Source organism: Macaca fascicularis, chromosome 12 (assembly GCF_037993035.2).
Source record: "Macaca fascicularis isolate 582-1 chromosome 12, T2T-MFA8v1.1".
Classification (NCBI taxonomy): Eukaryota; Metazoa; Chordata; class Mammalia; order Primates; family Cercopithecidae; genus Macaca; species Macaca fascicularis.
Window position 1 is genome coordinate 130,575,452 of NC_088386.1, and position 13,704 is coordinate 130,589,155.

Sequence of the window (13,704 nt, forward strand, 5' to 3'; positions counted from 1 at the left end):
TATACCCCTACATCCCCCTCCAGACCTTGGATTCTATAGTGTAGGATAAAGAACACCCAATGTGATATAACAACCGTAAAAGTGTCAGAGGGTCTGAAGTTGACCTGAGCTGGGTTGCACTTATGTACCAGTTGCTATGTAGTCAATTTCCAACGGGGTCAGTGGGTTGGGAGCAAGGGATTATGCAAAACCTGTGCTCACGAGAACCCTATAAGCCATATCTCTGTGTAGTTATTAGCCTTCACATTTGGAGAGGCCTCTTTCTGGACATGGTGGTCAGCACTCCTCCCCCATTCTCCTGATTTAAAAAAGCCCTCTTGTGGGACCCCACACCTTACGGATCCGACGCGGCTCCCATTCTTCTCCGTCATGGATGTGACAAAGCCCAGGCCTGAGCAATCAGAGCACCCCATTTCCTGACCATCATGACTGGCCAAGAAAGGGCATGTGAGCCCAGCTGGGCCAATGAAAGCCTTCTCTTAGGTGTGATGTGTGAACCTAAGAGAGATTGAGAGACCAGAGCTGCCATGCCCCACCCCCCATGCAAGGAGAGCTCACTGAGGGAAGGCCAGCACAGAGGAGAAGAAGGCTGAGGGAGGGCCAGGTGTGGTGGGGCACACCTGTAATCCCAGCAGTTTGGGAGGCCAAGGCAGGCGGGTCATTTGAGCTCAGGAGTTCCAGACAAGCCTGGGTAACATGGTGAAACCCCATCTCTACAAAAAATACAAAAATTAGCCAGGGGTGGTGGTAGATGCCTGTAGTCTCAGCTAGTTGGGGGCTGAGGCAGGAGGATCACTGGAATCTGGGAGGTTGAGGCTGCAGTGAGCAGAGATTGCACCACTGCATTCCAGACTGGGTGACAAAGTGAGACCTAGTCTCAAAAAAAAAAAAAAAAAAAAAAAAGGTTGAGAGAGGGACTGATGGTGTCCTTTGGATACTATTTGGGTGATTTTTCTAGAGAAAAGCCTCCTCAAATTCCTTCTAATGGTGAGATTTATTGTTTACAGGGAACGTGGTTTTATAATGATGAGTTTGCTTGAACTAACAGACAGGTATTTTCTTATCTTCCAGCTCTTCCCAAGTGTGTACAGTCCACTTCAAATTGCTCTATACAATGGTTCAGAATAGACCTGTCCTTTGAGGGAAAAGCTTAGAGAGGAACCAAAGCATTGATTCTCTGGAAGCCATTTGTCTTCTGTTTCTGAAAGACCAGATAGAACCTGTGGCTGTTTCTAAACAGCTTGCTACAGGACTGAACCTTCCAGGGAGCACCAACTCGGCTTTTTAAGGCACAACGAGCTCACTGAATCTGCCTGTACGTTGGAGGGAAATCCATCTACAGTCACATCCAAATTCTAGCCAGACTAACCCTTTGAATTTCTCACTCCCAAGAGCTACAAAGCTCTGCCTATTTTACAAAGCAAAATCTTTTAAGAAAGCTGAGACCAAAGAAATTTTATACAGAAAAATTTTCATAAGAGAGAGAAAGATAACACCATTTCCTGTCCTGGAGACAGACTGTTCAGTCTTGTTAATTCTCTGGTCATACCAGAAGTATAAGCAAAAGTGTCAGTGTAATGAATCCCTGCACTGGGAGAGAGAGAGCCTGGCTGTGTATTGTTCATAATCTCCTGTTAAATTAGCAGATTGTTTAGCCATCAGGGATGATCTTATGAATAAGACACAGCCAGGTCTGTGTCTTGTAGGAGAGGGTCTTGATGGGGCAGTGTCTGCTGTGGAGGTTTGCAGCAGTGGTGCAGAGATGCACCAGGTGCTATGGTACCTTAAATGTCTCCTCAAGCCCCAGTTGACTTTTCTGATTCTATCAGACTCCAGAAATAGAAATGTTTGGGTTCATTTCATGTGAATCCAGATGTTTGTGAGGCAAAAGTCCCATGCTCCCGCCAAGCATAAAACATCACCAGTTTCATGAACAGGCAGACACAGAATATCCTTGCCAATCTGTCATGATTGGAGCCAGAGCATAACGTGATTGATGATTTGCTGTGCAAGTGACTCGAGAATCACCATTTCACTTCACTTTAGGAAGGCTTGCTCTTTGGGGTCTTGACTCTAGAGAAATAATAGAAACCATCAGGAGGTTTCTAGGTAGTATTTCTTTACCACCCTCCTACTCCAGGTAGGAGAATGGACACCAGGAACCAGCTGGGATCCAGGCATAGCCCTAAATCTACTGATCAGAGCCCAGTCACAGCCACACGCAATCCCTCTTGTACACTATGTTGGAAACTTCCTTTAGCCGTGAAACTGCCTTTGCAAAAGTTATGTTAGTGAGAAAATGATGACAGCAAAAGGGATCCCATCTTGCCTTTCCCTTAATTATTCCTGGACTATTGGGCCAAGCTAACTTTGAAAGACATTTAGGCTATAAATGATAATAGGCCTCTCCTAAAACTCAGCCATTTTTGTAAAGCTATAGGGAGACCATCAGGCTACGGGGAGAGAGGGGCCTGAGTCCTTTTAAGGTGCAGAATGAATGATTGTCAACCATTGTTCTGGAGGTCATGAGATATGCAGCTTCCTCAATTACTCCTGCAAATAACATCACTATTGCTAAGGCGCAGACATGAACAATTGTCAGCCATTATTCCAGAGGTCATGAGATTTTTAGCTTCCCCATTTACTGCTGCAAATAACATCACTATTGCTAAGTCACAGACATGAATGATTGTCAGCCATTATTCCTGAGGTCATAAGATATGCAGCTTTCCCAACTACTCCTGCAAATAACATCACTATGGTAGAACCTAAGATTGGCCTTTTGAAATATCTTTTCAGGTTTTTTGCATGTCTGACACCCATGGCTCCACCTGGACCCACCAACCCTGATTCTGTGGCCCCACCCAGAATTGGTTTAGCCCACAGGAGGACAGCTTTGACCCCCTATGATTTCCATCTCCGCCCCAACCAATCAACAGCAAGCACCTGCTACCTGGCCACCCCCATCCCTTCCCACAAACTGCCTGTGAAAAACTTCTAACCTAGTAGCTTTGGACAAGATGACTTGAGTATAAACTCCGTCTCCCATGTGGCACGGCCGGCCTTGTGTCTACTAAACTCTTTCTCTACTACAATGCCATGGTCTTTCTTTATGTAGTAGGCAGGAAGAACCCCTCAGGGTTACAGCTCAAGTCCAGGATGGAGCAGCCTACCTCTTTGTCCTTGAACTGAAGGAAGCAGGACCTCCTGAGCCTGGTCCTCCTGACCTGCCCAGGTTGCAGATGAAGAACCTTGACCACAGGAACAGAGCAGGGATCGGCCTGAGGCAGGCCTCTGCTGTCTGTTCACAGCATGATGGGGGGAAATGCAATACTGGCTCCCCCAGGTCTGGTCCCAACCAGACCTTTAAGAATGGGAAGCTGGAGAACAGGAGCTGGCGTTCCTTTTAGAGGCAAACCCAGTGTAAAAGGGACCAACCAGATTTGCACACCTACCTCTGAGGGATGAGGGAAGACTAAAGATTCCACTCTAGATCTTCTTAGAGCCAGGGATTCTGGGGGAGGTTCTTATTTATGAGCAGAAGAAAGAACACGAGAGAGAAAACGACATCAGGCTTGTCCAACCCGCAGCTCACAGGCCACAGGCGGCCCAGGAAGGCTTTGAATGTAGCCCAACACAAATTCGTAAACTTCCTTAAAACACTATGAGATTGTTTTTGTGATACATATATATTTTTCAGCTCATCAGCTATCGTTAGTTGTTAGCATATTTTATGTGTGGCCCAAGATGATTCTTCTGCCAGTGTGGCCCAGGGAAGCCGAAACATTGGACGCCCCTGCCCTACAGGAATCAACAACAGCTTGAAATGGTGAACCCAGGCTTTCCTGTGCCCCTGACACTCAGGAGCTCCTGGCTGCAGGTCGGGAGGCGAGGCCTGGGGAATCTGCAGCCCATGTGAATAAGGCAGGCTTTCTCCATGGGGTTCCAACAGAAAGCAGAGTCTGCCCCACACAGTCCCCTAACCAGAGCCTCTTAGAATCTGAACAGAGGGGTCCCTGACCTCGGTACAGCAGGAAGAGGAAGTAAGCTGGGTTCCCGGGGCCCTGAGATCGACCCTGAGACCACTCACTGTGCAGGCAGTTTTCCAGAAGGTTCTGCTGTGGCAACTTTCCTATCATGCACCCTTAGAAAAGCCATCAAAGTCATATTCACAAGTACTTAGGAAAAGTTTTCAAAACTCAGAAATAAGGCAAAAAAAAAAAAATCTCATTACCTTTTAGTATTAAGCTAAATGATTTTCTAATGAGCCTGTTTGAAGGCCCTCTCACTCTCAGAGAATATACTGGCTTGATTAATAATTGATTAGGGCTGTGTTAACCTGAAGAAAACCAATGAGGTACAGTGACTGATCCATTAGACAAGATTACCCTGAGGGCTATAGTTTAATTACACTATGGAAATGCACCAGGAAATATTAATCAGTTTTGTATCTAAATCAAGCATTTTTCAGCATTTTTTCCTCACTATGTCTCATATTCTCTTTGAATCATCTCTGTTTTTCCACTGTTTTCTTATCCATGAGTTAAAAACGGCTCTCCCATGTGCCTGCAATTATGATTTTAATGACTTCAGAAATATCTCTAACCAAAGATTTGTAACAATTTATTGTAATAATTATTACAATTGGCCGGGCGCGGTGGCTCATGCCTGTAATCCCAGCACTTTGGAAGGCCGAGGCGGGCGGATCAGGAGGTCAGGAGATCAAGACCATCCTGGCTAACACAGTGAAACCCCGTCTCTACTAGAAACACAAAAAATTAGCCGGGCGTGGTAGCAGACACCCATAGTCCCAGCTACTGGGAGGCTGAGGCAGGAGAATGGTGTGAACCCGGGAGGTGGAGCTTGCAGTGAGCTGAGATCGCGCCACCGCACTCCAGCCTGGGCAACAAAGTGAGATTCCTTCTCAAAAAAAAAAATAATAATAATAATTATTATTATTACAATTATATAACTGTAATAATATCATATTTTAAGTATTTGTTAAAATACTGTATTAATTTGTAAACCTATTCATAGAACTGAATATGGTCTCTCTTCTGTTGAGGCATGCTTATACCTCTATATATCCAATTATTTATCCATCTGCCCATTCATATTATCCACTAAAGAAGCATTAAAGAATGCTTTATAACTCTTTCTAAGTTCTGTCCCTGTATAAGTCCATTTTCACACTGCTATAAAGAACTACCTGAGACTGGGTAATTTATAAAGAAAAGAGGTTTAATTACTCCACATGGCTATGGAGGCCTCAGGAAACATAATCATGGTGGAAAATGAAGTGGAAGCAAGCATAGTCTTCACAGGGCTGGCACAGGAGAAAGAGAGAGAGAAGAGGGAAGTGCTCACACCTTTAAACAACCAGATTTCATGAGAACTCTGTCACAAGAACAGCAAGGGGGAAGTCCACTTCCATGATTCAATCACCTCCCACCAGGCTCCTCCTTCAACAAGTGGGGATCACAATTTGACATGAAATTTGGGTAGGGACACAGAGCCAAACCATGTCAGTCCCTTACTAACCTCATGACTGGGTAAGTCATACATGCTAAGAACTGTGCTTTCTCATTTGTCAAATGGGAGCATCATGAGATTGTGGAGAAAAGTCAAATAGATTGTATATATAAAGCACTTGGAGCAGTGCTGGTTTATATGTTCAATCAATGGAAAACAATTACAAACAGGGTAGATATTAATCCAACTCAATCAATAATCACTTTAAATGTGTATGCCCTAAACTTACCAATTGAAAGACAGATTGTCAGAATGGATCATAAAAGCAGGATCCAACTATATGTTGTCTACAAGAAACCCACTTTAAATATAAAAACTCAGGTTAAAAGTAAAGGGATAGAGAAAGATATACTATGTTAACACTAATCAAAAGAAAGTTGGAGTTGCCATGTTAATTTTAGATAAAGCTTCAGAACTAGATAAATTATCAGAGAAGGGCATTACATAATGAAAAGGTGCAAGTTCTCCAAGAAGACATGGGCCTAAAAATATATGCATCTAATAACGGAACATCAGAATATGTGAGAACTATCTCTGGTTGACATGATCATGAGTTATTTTATTTTTCAGATATTCACCAGCAGAAAAAACAAAAACAAAAACAAAAGCAAACTTCATCATTTCCCCATTTTGTTTACCCACCCCTTTCAATGATAGAACATAGAGATGGCCCAGAATAGCTATGGAAACAGAAGCCCAGAAGGTCAGATGTCCACTCAAAGATATCTCAAGAGCTATTATTTGCATTTGCAAGTTCACCTTGTCTGGAAGAAAAAACATACAAGAGCTCAGCCTGAACAGATGGCCTCTCAGAGGGTGCTCACTGCCACAGAAATCTCAGAATATTGTCTTCAAAACTAAGTCTCCATCCCGCACTTCCCTGTCAATTTAAGACCAAGGGCCCCAAGGGCAGGATTTTGGGAAGTATTTGGATACCCTGGCCACTGAAGCCAAATCACAGAGTGAACATTTGAGGCACAGAAATGGGTCAATTTGTACATATTTGACTTTCAAAAACTGTTTAAGCACTAACAAAAGGAAGATCAAAAGGCTGGGTGTGGTGGCTCACGCATGTAATCCCAGCATTTTAGGAGGCTGAGGCAGGCAGATCACTTGAGGTCAGGAGTTCTAGACCAGCCTGATCAACATGGTGAAATCCCATCTCTACTAAAAATACAAAAATTAGCCAGGCGTGGTGGTCCATGCCTGTAATCCCAGCTACATGAGAGGCTGAGGCAGAAAAATCGCTGGAATCCGGGAGGCAGAGGTTGCAGTAAGCAGAAATTGTGCCACTGCACTCCAGCCTGGGCAACAGAGTGACTACATCTCAAAGGAAAAAAAAAAAAAAAGGAAGGTTCTGAAAGGAAGCACTAACAAAAGGAAGATGTGGGAAGGAGATTGGCTGGCCAGTGGCTTGGGCAATTGAGTCCGGTGTAGCTTTCACTTGGGAGTCAAGTGGTGTTAATTAAATGGCAAAAACTGGTTCCAAGGTATTTACAATCGCTGAGCAGTCTTAAACTTTGAGCTGTGATGCCAAATCCTAGCCCTGATGAAAAATAGCAACCTCTTGTCCTTAGAAAAATGCTATTTGTAAAAATGTCCTGTATTACTGAATTTAAATTTGGAATTTTTAAAATTTGAAGACCTATCTCTCATATACTAAAATTTGGGTTAGTGGGAAAACTTGGAAATTAAATTTATGAGACTAAAATATATTTCTGATCAACTGAGAGTTAGTGGAAAGACATTTTGTTTTGGTTCATGTTGATTTAAAAATATTTTTCCTGCCTTTTTTCTCAGCATAGCTCATCACCAACCTTTTATTAGTTGTTGAAAGGTTCTTACAGTGATTTGTGGATTTGAGGTTGTGGTTGACATGCTAAATATACATTTTTCATCATACATCTTGGTCCATGAGAATGAAGGAAAGTTAAAGATATACTAATCCCAGAATACACCACGGATTTAAAAAAAAATCCCTTATATCAATATATTCCGTTGTAATTCCTCTTTATCCTAAAAGTAGATTGCAAATATTTCCAAATCAGTAACAGCATCACTCTACCATTGCCAATCATGCCTTTTCATAAAAATGTGTCCAACAGACTTGAGCGTGGAGCAGGGTACATACGTTCATTCTCTACCCATGCCTAAGCACAGCAGCTGTGAGCCCAGACTCCTGGCAAAGACAGAGTGGCTCAAGGCAGATGGCTGGGAAGAGCCTTCTCCCCTCCTAACCGCTCACACACATGCACACCCCTCACAAAGATCCTCTTCTTATCCATACCTCCCTGCCGGAAAACCATGGTCTTGTCTGTTTTTGAGCCCTCCTCTAAGAGCTCGTAATCATTACTTAGCAAATACTCTCCAGGCAGCTACCAAATGCAAGGCAATGTTTTAATGAATGTGAATCTTTAGGTCCCTGCTTTGTGGAGCTTCCATTGTAGCCAGAGAAGGCAGGTTACAATCTATTCAACAAATGAGCAAGAGATTATTCCTAATGAGCTCTACAAAGGAAATTGCCTGGGGGTGGGACAGAGACCCTGAAGCAGGAAGGTGATGCTGCCTCAGATAAGATACTCAGAGGGGATGCTCCTGGAAGAAAGAAAGACTGGCAAGAAGAATTTGGCCATTGAAGGACTGGGAAAAAAGAAAAGGAAACTATGAGTAAGGAGGAACTGCATGCACAAATGTCCCTGCCTGAGAAGGGGCTCAGCTTATGTGAGAACCTGGGTGGGGCCAGGAGTAAGACAGCAAGTTCAGAGGGGCCCTGGAAAGGAGTGCACATAACACTTGTGTATCTATGGTCTTCGACATGCAAAGCATGGAGACATTGGACCATGTGGAACTTGAGACACACATGTGGGGGCACCAGAGTTACCAGGAGAAGGCCAACCTTCTGACCTGGATGATTTATGCAGTGAGGGACTGCCCCTCGCCCCCGTCTCTGCCTGTGGAGTTTGAGCCCCTCCTCACAGGCACAACCCAGGAGTGTAGTGTTGGCGAGGGGAAGAGGTAGGCTCAACCAGTGGGGAAGAGGTTGGGGGATAAATGCCCCAGCCTCTCCATATGGTAGGGCCATTATGCCCCAACTTCCATATGATCTCTTAAAAGCTCCCCAGAAGGACTGACTCCCAGCTGCCCACACAGTCATCCACTCTCTACTGGTTTTCCTTCCTTTCCTGTTTCATATTTCCACTTCCTCACCTTTGCTTCCTGGAATAATTCCCCAAATAAACTTCCTTGACTCTTAACAAAGACTCTGAGATTGGATGATCTAGAGCAGAGGACAGTAAGCTTTCCCTGTAAAGAGCCAGACAGTAAATATTTTAGGCTTTGTAGGCCATACAATCTCTGTTGCAACTATTTAACTAAGACATTGTAGCATATAAGTAGCATTCTACACCACATAAATGAATGACAGGGCTGTGTTTCAGTAAAACTTTATTTACAAAAATAAGCAGCAAATGGAATTTAACCCATGAGTTGTAGTTTGCCAGTCTCTGGACTAGGAGCTTAATGTTGTTGAACTATGACAGTTGATACAATTTTCTCTCCTACAGGGATTCTTCTGCCACAGATATCTGCAGGTCACGTCTGGGGGTCAGGGAACTCCTCTTCTGGACAGTTCAAGAGACAAAGCCAACATTTGCTTACATGCCTTGGAGGTCTAAGGGCCAAGAGAAGCTTTTCCTGTTCCCCAGGGTGACCTTACCTTCCATCCCCAAGAATAAATGCTATGGCGGCCGCCATTACCAAGCTGCTGCCATTTCATCAGAACCAGTGCTGCAGTTCCCCGTTCCCTCCTACCCACCACCTCCCACCCATCTCCTATTTCTGTTCAAAAAAGAGTAGAGATGGAGAGCAAGGAGGCCTTTCAAGGAGGGAAGGCTTCACGAATCCATAGCCATCACCATCTCTCTAGCTCCTCAGTGAAGGGCAGGAGAATTCTGTGTCAACTCTGTGTGGTACCTGAGGTGGGGAGACAGGAGTCTTTCTCCTGGCCATTTGCTCACCAAACCACCTCAGAGCCACCAGAGAGGAGCTTTGATGAGGGCAGAGAGGTCTGGACATTTGATCCCAAAGTCTGATGACCTGCATCAATATAGACAACGAAGCCAGCCTCTCGTTTGAAGATTCCTGAAAATGAAAAACTTCTACGCCATTAGGGTGTGGACGGTTTCTAATGAATGTGCCTCAAGAAGAGGTTGAAGGCCTTTGTACATCCATGTCTCTCAAAGAACACGAAGTGGACTCCCGTGAGCTCTCATAGCGTCTCCTGGGGAAGCTTGGGGTGTGAAAAAAGGGCAGCTGTCCTGGACTCAGCCAAGTCCTGAGGAGCCCATTTTGGGGAAGGGCTTGGAGTCTGGGGCTACCATGGCACACCCTGAGCACAGGGGCAGAAACAGGGGTGCTTTCATGAAGTCAGGGCAGGGTCAACACCAAACCCCACCCAAGGTCAACCCACACAGCACTCAGGCCAAGATCACAGCATTAGGGGTTCACAGCCCTTCCCACCACAGTCAAGGGAAGGAGCTCCATGAGCAGCGTCAGGACTTGGCTGCTGGAGGACTCTGAGTCAGAGGGGAAGGGTGTGGAAAGTCCTAGAGAAGATTCTGGTCCTGGAAACAACGCTGTAGGTTGTGTTTTGGGTGAAAGATGAGCTGCAGCTGGGAAATTCTCCAGCTAGCAGGCTTCCGAGAGAAAGCATGGTTGTGATGACAGGAAAAAGGACAATTGCTCCATGTTTCCACCACAGCAAGGGGACTTGTCCCCATCTGAGTGACATTGCTCAGATTGATTTTCCTAAGTGCCAATAGGACGCCCTTTTTCTCATGGACAGATTTGGTTCTAAACTGGCTAATATCATGGGTCTGGGCATATCTTTGCACATCTCTGATATTATCGCCTATGCGTGGACTTTTAATTTTAACTCTCAGGGTTTAAGGGGTTGTCTGTTTGAGTACTAAGTCAAAATTTGACTCCTTTTTAACTATATGGTTTTTAAAAAATCAAACCCTATTTTGGAGTGGCTGATCTTGCGGATGTCTGAACACAAAGGAGAACTTCAAGCTCTTTGCAGAGTTTAGCATCAGGCTGTCTAGGGAGGCATTCAAAGGCCATGGGAGGCCGGAGATTTGTTGCCCTCCCTCTTTTATTTTATCTTATTTTCTTCTTTTCTCTCCTTCCTTCTTTTCTTCCTTCCTTCCTTCCTTCCTTCCTTTCTCTTTTTTTCTTTCTTCCTTTTTCTTTCTTTTTCTTTCTCTCTCTTTCTTTCTTCTTTCTTTCTTCTTTCTTTCTTCTCTTTCTCTCTTTCTCTTTCTCTCTCTCTCCCTCCCTCCTTCCCTCCCTTCCTTCCTTCCTTTCTCTTTCTTCCCCTTCTTTCCTTCCCTCCTTCCTTCCTTCCTTCCTTCCTTCCTTCCTTTTCCTTCCTTCCTTCCTTCCTTTCCTTCCCTCCCTCCCTCCCTCCCTCCCTCCCTCCCTCCCTCCTTCCTTCCTTCCTTCCTTCCTTCCTTCCTTCCTTCCTTCCTTCCTTCCTTCCTTCCTTCCTTCCTTCCTTCCTTCCTTCCTTCCTTCCTTCTCTCTTTCCTTCTTTTTCTTTCTTTTGTTTGAAAGACAAGGTCTCGCTTTGTTGCCTAGGCTGGAGCACTGTGGCACAAAAATGGCTCACTACAGCCTCCACCTCCTGGGCTCAAGTGTTCCTCCTGCCTCAGTTTCCCAAATAACTGGGACTACAAGCGTGCACTGCCACCTGTAGTGGGCTAATTTTTTTATTATTATGTTTTGTAGAGACAAGGTCTCACTGTGTTGCCAGGCTGGTCTCAAACTCCTGAGCAATCTTTCTGCCTTGGCTTCCCAAAGCTCTGGAATTACAGGCATAAGCCACCATGCCTGGCCTATTTCTTTGTCTTTTTATTTCTTTGTTTGTCTCTTTATTTTGTAAAGTTTTACTTTTGTTTGTTTATTTTTACCCAGTCTGCTCTTTAAGCTTCTGGTCTTAGCATTTTATTTTGTTTCTATTCATCTGTTTGAAGTGGTTTTTTTGTTTTCTCAATTAGTTCATGATGTTTTAATTTTGTCTTTATCTTACTGTTTTGATATTTTGATTGTAGCCTTCTCATCTTTAACATAAATTTGTTTTATTTTTGCATGTGGTTTCATTTTTCTATTCACCTCTCTTTTTCCTAAAGTTTTGTCTGTTTTCACTGTAGCTTCCCATCATTACCTCCATTGCTTTAATATCTCCTTACCATTTATTTTATCCTGTTATTGTTTAATTGGTGTACAGAGATTTAGTTCTTGATTTTAGGAATTCTAGCCATGGAAGGCTGGTGTCAGAGTGACAGATGAGGGAAAGCTGTCATAGGGCCCTGAACAGCATCACACCCACTTTATTAGGAAACCAAGTGACAATGGAACGAATGTGCACCTGCCGTGTGTACCTGGGATCTCAGAAACAGGTCCCACGATAATGACCGAGCAACATTTATTCTCATGATAGCCCATTCCCTCCAACCCCCAAAAAGGAGGATCTAAAATATTTGTTTTTAGAATTCCTGGTATTTGACCATGTGGACTACTGAAATTCAGGAGGAAAAACCTAGGCGCATTAGGATCTCATATCAAAGTGTATCATGGGTTGCCTGGAAGAAGACACCCATAAACAAACCTTCTTCCTTTTAGTCTATTCATTATAGGATTTAGGTTGTTATCTGAACAGAAGGGGGAAGACATAGGAGAAGATAGGCGAAGTTATTTTGATAAATGGGTAATGGTTTACTTATGAAATCCTGAGCATAGGTCTCCTTCTCCAAGTCATATTTTGTGTGGGACAGTCCATTTTCCTGCTATCGAAGACACCGTGGGGTCAATAAAACCACTGGTGATCCTGCAGGCTGAGCAGGTCTCACCTCTTTACTTTAGCTCAGGATTCTAAAGAAGTCTTGGCCAAAGGGGAATACTCCGCTTCACGAGGGAGCAAAACCATTTTCATTGTTGTCCCTTGATCAACAAACCTTAGACAGAGTCCAATAGTACCATTTTTCAGTGCTGCATTTTAATTCCTAAGAGAGGTAAAAGTCATCAGAAATCTTGCAAATGAGCCCCAATGTTGCCGAAATCAGCATTTTCCAATCTGTATACACAGGTATTTATAATTGTCCAGTGTTTCACTGTATGTCGGCAGAGGCTGATAGTGATTAAGATGGTAGAAAAAAATGTCATAACCATAACGGTGTAGAAAATTGAAGTGCAATGCGCTCTTCAGACAGCAAATGGAAAAATAAATGGGTCAGGTTCTCATTTTGGCAATTCAGGGGGAAATTTTTTGAAGTAATGAAGGGAACTAGAATTAGATAGGATGAGAAATTGGCTCATGAATTGAAAGGCATCATCTGTATCCTAAGTAATAAGAAATTCCAGACATCGGTTCACATTCACATTGCCCTGCTGACATCTCAATAGAGTCTTCAAATGTTTATTGCAAGGGAATGTAAAAATTTTATTGGCAAAACATATTAGCCAAAAAAGCACTGGATTATAACAAAAAGGAAAACAGCTTTCGTTAAGTCTATATAATGTACCTAGCACTTCCCTACCCATTTTAAGGTGATTGTGTGATTTCATCCTCTCAAGAACTCTGTTGCTGCAAACAAGGAATATGAGGCTAAACACTTAATCTTCTTGTTCAAGCTTACGCAGCTGGGAAATGGCACACCTGGGTCCTGAAGCAAGGAACCCTGAACACAGATGCTTTTCCACTTGATCCCACCCTTCTCAAGATTCTGAGCTAGGTTCAGCCACGGCAGTGTGACCTCCACTCTACTCTGGGTTACCGCACACCTGCAGTGAGCTACACATTGCTGGAAGTAGGATTGGAAACTGGACAGGCTGTTCCTGTTCTGTGCACCTGCAGTGAGCTACACATTGCTGGAAGTAGGATTGGAAGCTGGATAGGCTGTTCCTGCTTCATGGTATTTACCAACTGATAAGGCCTCCAGCAAGCAGCAATTCACCATATCCATTAGGCCAACATCAGCAAAGTCATTTAATTTCTTAGGTATCCAATTTCTTCATCTGCAGAGTGAGGAATGTTTTAACCTTTCAGAGATTCAGAACTAAGAGTATGCAAAAAAATCACCTACAAGGGTTTTGAAAAATTGAGCCATCAAG